Below are 6,303 nucleotides of genomic sequence, written 5' to 3' on the forward strand. Positions count from 1 at the left end.
GCAACTAATAATTTCTTTATGAGCCCACTTCATTAAAATGATTTTTAAAGACATTTAACTAATCATTAACATTTTCTACTGAATTTCGATTCAATTTATTTCGAGTGAACGAAAAAATAAATATCGCATTCTATTTAATTTTGTTGTAAACTTCAGATTTTTTCCCCGTTAACTTTGCAGTGAAATAATTTACTACAAACTAAGTAAATTATTTAAGAAATGAAACAGATGAATCAGGTATTTATGTTTCCATTAGTGTGCAAAAGAAAAGTTAAAAGTACCTAAAAACAAAATTTTAAGAATTATTATGTAAAGGAAGAGCATTTATCTTAAGAAACTGTGGGGAAACAACTTACGTTTTTAAAGAAAGACTCTTCTGCATTTTACGAAAATAACAGAAATGCTTTTATAGAATTCAACCTTTAATGATATCTATATTTTCAATTCTTTTATAGCATTTTATAAAATAATTATTTATTTTTTAAAAATTCGAATTCGTTTGAAAGTAGGAAATGTACTCTTTACTTGATAACAAAATTATTTCTTGGTTCAACTTAATATTTAAATTATTTTGTAACTTTCTTTTATTGTAACGTAAAAACTTCCAAACGTTTTCATAAAATTTTATTGCCATTTAAAAATATTCACTCGCGAACATTGGATATTGTTTTCAATGTATTTGTTGGATCAGAAGTAATCAGTTTCTCTTTTGGTGTTTTATAACAATGTTATCTGGAAATGCTTTTATTATTCTAATAAAAAATTTTATCTCCAAAGAAAATGAAATTTTCAGGAAATATCAGCACTTGAAGTTTCTTATTTATTTATTTTTTTAAAGAATAAAGATTGAGCTTTCGCATCAAATACTGATAATCCGAAAATGCCGCATTTATAAATACCAATAAAAATGTCCAATGAAATATTTTACAAAACATTAAAACGGTTGCATTTTGATTGAAAAACTGTGAAAGAAATTTTTTGCAATTTTATAATCTTTTCAAAAATGTAATGTAATTTCGATTTCTAGAAATTTTATTGCATCGTATAATATTTTAAAATGAAATTTGCTGAAACCTTTGACGCTTAAATAGCTTTCGGAAATTGGTGGAATTGGCGTCTTTGGTGGAATATAATAAATTCTTTGTCCAAAAAAAATGCTATTTATTCAGATATTACTCGCCTGCAAAATCTTTTTGAGCGTCGTTTGTTATTTACTAATGCTTTCTAAAATTTCCAAAAAAAAAAAAAAAAAAAAAAAAGATTTCACAACAATTTTGTTTAATTTAACTTAAATTGTTTCATTCTTGTATTGATGAATTTTTTTAATCGAATTTACATTCCCTCCCTAATGTATAGGGCTACGAAATTTCAACTTTTATATTTTCAATGATAATACGCTATTTATTATATATTTTCATTGCTGTTTTAAAGTTTTATGACCTAAATTTACTGTTCATTAAATAATTTAATTTAAAATAATGTACGTGGTAAAACTTTATAATGAGTCTAAGAAAAATGGTTTCACGATTTCGTAACAATTATAATAGAGAGTTATAAATTAGATACTAAAAAGATAATTAAATATTAGTATATAATTACTATAAAGATAATAAAATTAGGTAAAAAAACAATGATTAAAATAAAAGAATTTCAATTTTTGTAATGTATATCTAAAAACTCATTCTGTTGAATTTATTATGGATATGAATGACAAGTATGTAATTAACGATAATGTTAAATTTTTCAAAATAACCGTTTAGATCGAGAAATTCTAAAAGGATGAAATTATTTCTTTCATTTGAGAAATGTATACAAATAACTAATGATTAAAAAAAATAATTAGGATATGAAAACTATTTTGTAATATTTAAATGGTATTATTAATTTAATTTCTTTGATTAGGAAATAATTTATTAATTTTATTTTTCATACTTTAAAAAAATCCCTTTAATTTCTTTATAAGCTCGTCATTTCTAAAGTATAATATTTTCCGAGTATTTGCATTAAAATGTGAAATTACATTTTCAAATAAAGCTACAATTATTTATTACTAGTTTTATAAGTCGATTATGAATATTTAAAAATTTGAGAATATGCATAATGTATGATTTAGAAGATGAAAACGTACTATTTTCTCTATATCCTCAAAAATTATTTATTATATTTGAATTCAAAATTCTCAAATTAAGGGAGTTTCTCAGTTCCCTTAATTTGAGAATTTAATTCCTAAATCTTAAATTGAGGGTCTCCTAAATCTTCCAGTTTAAGGAAGTTTCGGAAGTAGAAATTATTCCAGAGATTGGGCACTATCGAACCTGAATTTATAATTAATTATTTACAGAAATATCAGAATATTGTTTTAACACAAAATTTAATTTAGTTTAATAAGATCAACGCTTCTTTTTGTAACCACGCAATTATTTTGAGACAGACTTTGGAAGAATTACAGATGACGAGGACGGTAGCTGAGGTAATGTCCCAATTCTCAATTTCGACACTTCTCCAATAAAGAACTTGGACTGCAATGATATATTATAAGCATGCATTTGTTTCCTCACGGAAAAGTTATTTATCGAAAAAGACATCAAAATGGCAAGAAATCAAATATGGTGTTTGATGTTTCTTATGAGAACACAAGAGCTATAAAGATGATTTCATAATAACTTAGTGAACTGCTTTGGACGGGTTTTGCAAAGATTTATTTGAAGCCGTTACACTGTTCATAAGTTCTTTCATCATTTTATTGAATTGAGACAATATGATGCATGTTCGTTATAAACAGCGTTGTTTTATTCCCTCAAATGAGACATGAAAAGATGCATTTCAAATATAATAAAATAGACAGTGTATTTTAAGAAACTCATATCGCTAGGCACAATTTTTTTTATATATTTGAGTTAAGATACTTAAGCTACTTTTAGAAACATTGCATTTTGTAATCCTAGAAAAGTGGAAAAGCCTCATATAACCCACGTTTGAGGTTTCACTCAAAGACGAAAATGACGATCTTCCCAGAATAAAACATATTATGATAAAAGTTTAAAAATAAAAACATTTAGAATATGTTAATTTATCCCAGAAAATAAAGTTATTAAATATTTTGAAAAGCAAAAGGAAGTACTACACTTAGCTAAGCTGTTAGATTTTTCTTTCATAGATGAATATTCTTACACTACAAAAAGAGGCTTCGCTTTATTGGTAGTTTACAAAATATTTGACGCCACCTAATGAAGAAATTTCAGCTCAATTAGAGTATTGTGAAATAAATGATTTATTAATCACATATTATATCCTAACATAAAACATTTGGAGCCATTTAATGACGAAGTTAATAAAGAAATCTCAATTAAATAAAAATATTATGAAGTAAACGATTCATGTACAAAATATACAAACAAAAGCTGAGATAATATTCAAAGAATATCTGAAGATGAATATATTTCATTAATAAGAAAACTTCAATTAATGATGATTAGTTGTGATGTAAAAGACAACATTATTTATTACGTATTTAAGTATACTTTATTATACTTTAGGACGAAATTTGATTTGAAAAAGATAACTCTCTATAAACTATAACTGTACTATACACAAAAATAACTTGAAGTATTAAAATTTTTTTGAAACCTACCTCCTTTTTTCATATTCATTCTTTATTTCGTATTAAATCTAATACGCGTTAGATTTAATATATATCATGCTACTACGTACATCATACCACTACATTTTTCGCAGCCTATAGTCCATGCTATACAAGAATTATTTGTAGTTCAAATACAGATCATTAGTGTCTTTTTTTATGTACGTGTAGCTTTATAAGTAATTAAATTCTCCTGATTAGCGTTTTCTGGAAAATTTACGTGCGTGGAATACAGAGATTATTCATTATATTAGGTAGCTTAGTTGTAAACACAAGCACAGAGTTATATAGCTCTCGACGTATTCAAAACAAACTAAATAAATGAAAGAATCCTTTCAACTTATATTCAATCGTTTTGCATAACTATCTGTTAAATTAAATTTTCATATAATGGCCCGTAGTTTCTTATTTCATTTAGTATAAATAGTTATACTTTTCTGAAATGCATAGATTATATTCATGGATACTTGTAAAAGGCATGTGTGTTCAGAACTACAAATGATAATAAATTCCTCATAATATCATTATATCGCGGTGGTATATATTTTATAATGTAGGAAAATGGATGATTGTAAAACAGCAAAGAAAAATAAAAGATGCAATAACTCTGAAGCAAACTGTCATTTCCCCCTTCATTCGCAATACATAAACTTATCCACACGCATTAACTGATATTTTAGTGAGATTAAATATCAGAATTCCTAGGAATAATTGCACTCTTGCATCATTTGTTACTAGGATATATTACATTTTTATTGTTAGTAATGAACATACATTATTCGTATGAATAAAATATTATGCAAGGATTAATGAATTAAGCTTGCTTTATGGATTTAGCGTAATTGATTTATCGTAACAGTTATCTTTCATTTATGGCATCAACCTCTTCGTTATATTCCGAAATGTATATCAAGTATTTCAAAAAGAGAACTTTAATTCTAACGATATATAAGATCATTATTCAAAGCCGTAAACTAATTACATTATAGATTTGACTAAATTTGAAATTGAATTTGCTATATGATCTTTGCATAAATTTCTATCAAATTTTGAATGAAATTCATTCAAAATTTATTCAAAGGAAGTCTGGCTGGCTGGCTGTTCGAATGTAACCCATACCTACAAAACCTACATTTATTAACACCTATTAACCTACAAAACAAAACAAAAAGACAGATAAAATTCAGTACATAGATTTAATATTTATCGAGTAGACGCCTATCACATTTTGTGCCAAATGCAAAAAGAGGTAGACCGTCTGTCTGTCCGTGTTTGAAAAGCATGTAAAAACGATAACTAAAAAAAAACGCAATGACTTAAATATATTAAATTTTGTATATGATTTTGTGACTACGTTTGTAGTTCTGTGTCTAATTTTGATTTAAAATGGTTGGGAAAAGCACATGTAAAGTACAAATTCGACTTTCGAATACTATTACCCACAAAGTAAAGATTAGTATTTGAAAAACACTCCAAGGATCTCCCGATAAATTCAGTAAAAACTAAATTTGCGCCAAAGATTAATATTTCATAACTACTATGCGCCAATACCAGAAAGACATTCTGACTTACCCAAAATCCATGATCTTTTTTTGCAGGGGATAGGGGAAGGGTTAATTTCTTTATTAAAGAGTGTGTTAGAAAGTTTTGAGGAACCATTCCCTCTGATTATTATTAGTGTCTACATGCTTGAGCCCACGCACATCCATGTATGCATCAGTGCATTTCTATGTGTTTAATGCTTGATATCTCTTGACATGAAAATCTTTTATTCATTTTCTTACAGTTATTCTAGCATTTATAAATATCCAAATACAAAAATCAGAAGAAGGAACTTACCCGATGAGCGGATTTCTTTTACTGCATATTAAAAATGCGAAATAAACACTCTTTTACATATTGCCCGTTGTTTCGAAACAAGTGGAATCATGTCAAGAGAAATTATAAAGAATGACATAGTTCAAGTTAGAATCGAAGAGAAACACGAGCGTGGTGATAAAGTTGAATTTGAAGGTGATGCATTTTACGAGTCAGACATTTATTTCGTTTCCCCGAACAAAAAATAAGATTGTTTGTTTTGTTACTTTTTTGTATACTAAGTGTATAAAGAAAAGGCAAAGTAATCGTTAAAAAATTTGAACTCGAGATTTTTTAAGAATCTTCAAATTTCAGATTTCCCTGAATATGAAAAAAAAAAAAAAAAAAAAAAAAAAAATGAATTTTTAGAATTATGTCTGATTGTGAACATGATAAATAAACTGAACAGGATTTGAATGAATCCTGTTCAGTTGAATGAATTTTGGAATATGATTCTTACATCGGATACGTAGATTTCTAATTTTATATGAAATCCATTCACATGATATTTGACCATCCGAATACAAAATAGCTTGATAGCTATAAATACAAAACGTAAAAAAAAAAAAAAAAAAAACATATATATTTTTTTCAAATTTGAAGTCCTTCCGTCTGTATTTCGCATGCATCTAAACGTATTAACTCAAAAACGCTACAATTTAAATAAATAAAATTTGCTAGTCTTATTAATGAAATCGCAGTTTCTTGTCAGTTTTGGCTTTAATCTGTTGGTTTAGTTATATTAACGTCCAGTTTTTAAAGAAACGCTAGGGCTATTTTGGTACGGACCTCATGATTTTGAAACG

At 26.6% G+C, this 6,303-nt stretch overlaps 1 protein-coding gene across 2 annotated transcripts in view; it reads right to left on the reverse strand.

The window, feature by feature from the left end:
• Nucleotides 1-5,500, reverse strand: part of LOC129963150 (sodium/hydrogen exchanger 9B2-like) — a 99,222-nt gene extending 93,722 nt beyond the window's left edge. The window contains exon 1 of one of the 2 annotated variants that reach the window (XM_056077341.1): nucleotides 5,480-5,500. The gene's annotated coding sequence lies outside the window, so the exon portion shown is untranslated. Of the gene's footprint in view, nucleotides 1-5,212; nucleotides 5,326-5,479 lie in introns of those variants that run through there. The other variant, XM_056077333.1, reaches the window with a different exon arrangement.
• Between the last annotated feature and the right edge of the window lie 803 nt (nucleotides 5,501-6,303).

The sequence above is a fragment of the Argiope bruennichi genome, chromosome 1 (assembly GCF_947563725.1).
Source record: "Argiope bruennichi chromosome 1, qqArgBrue1.1, whole genome shotgun sequence".
NCBI classification, from domain to species: domain Eukaryota; kingdom Metazoa; phylum Arthropoda; class Arachnida; order Araneae; family Araneidae; genus Argiope; species Argiope bruennichi.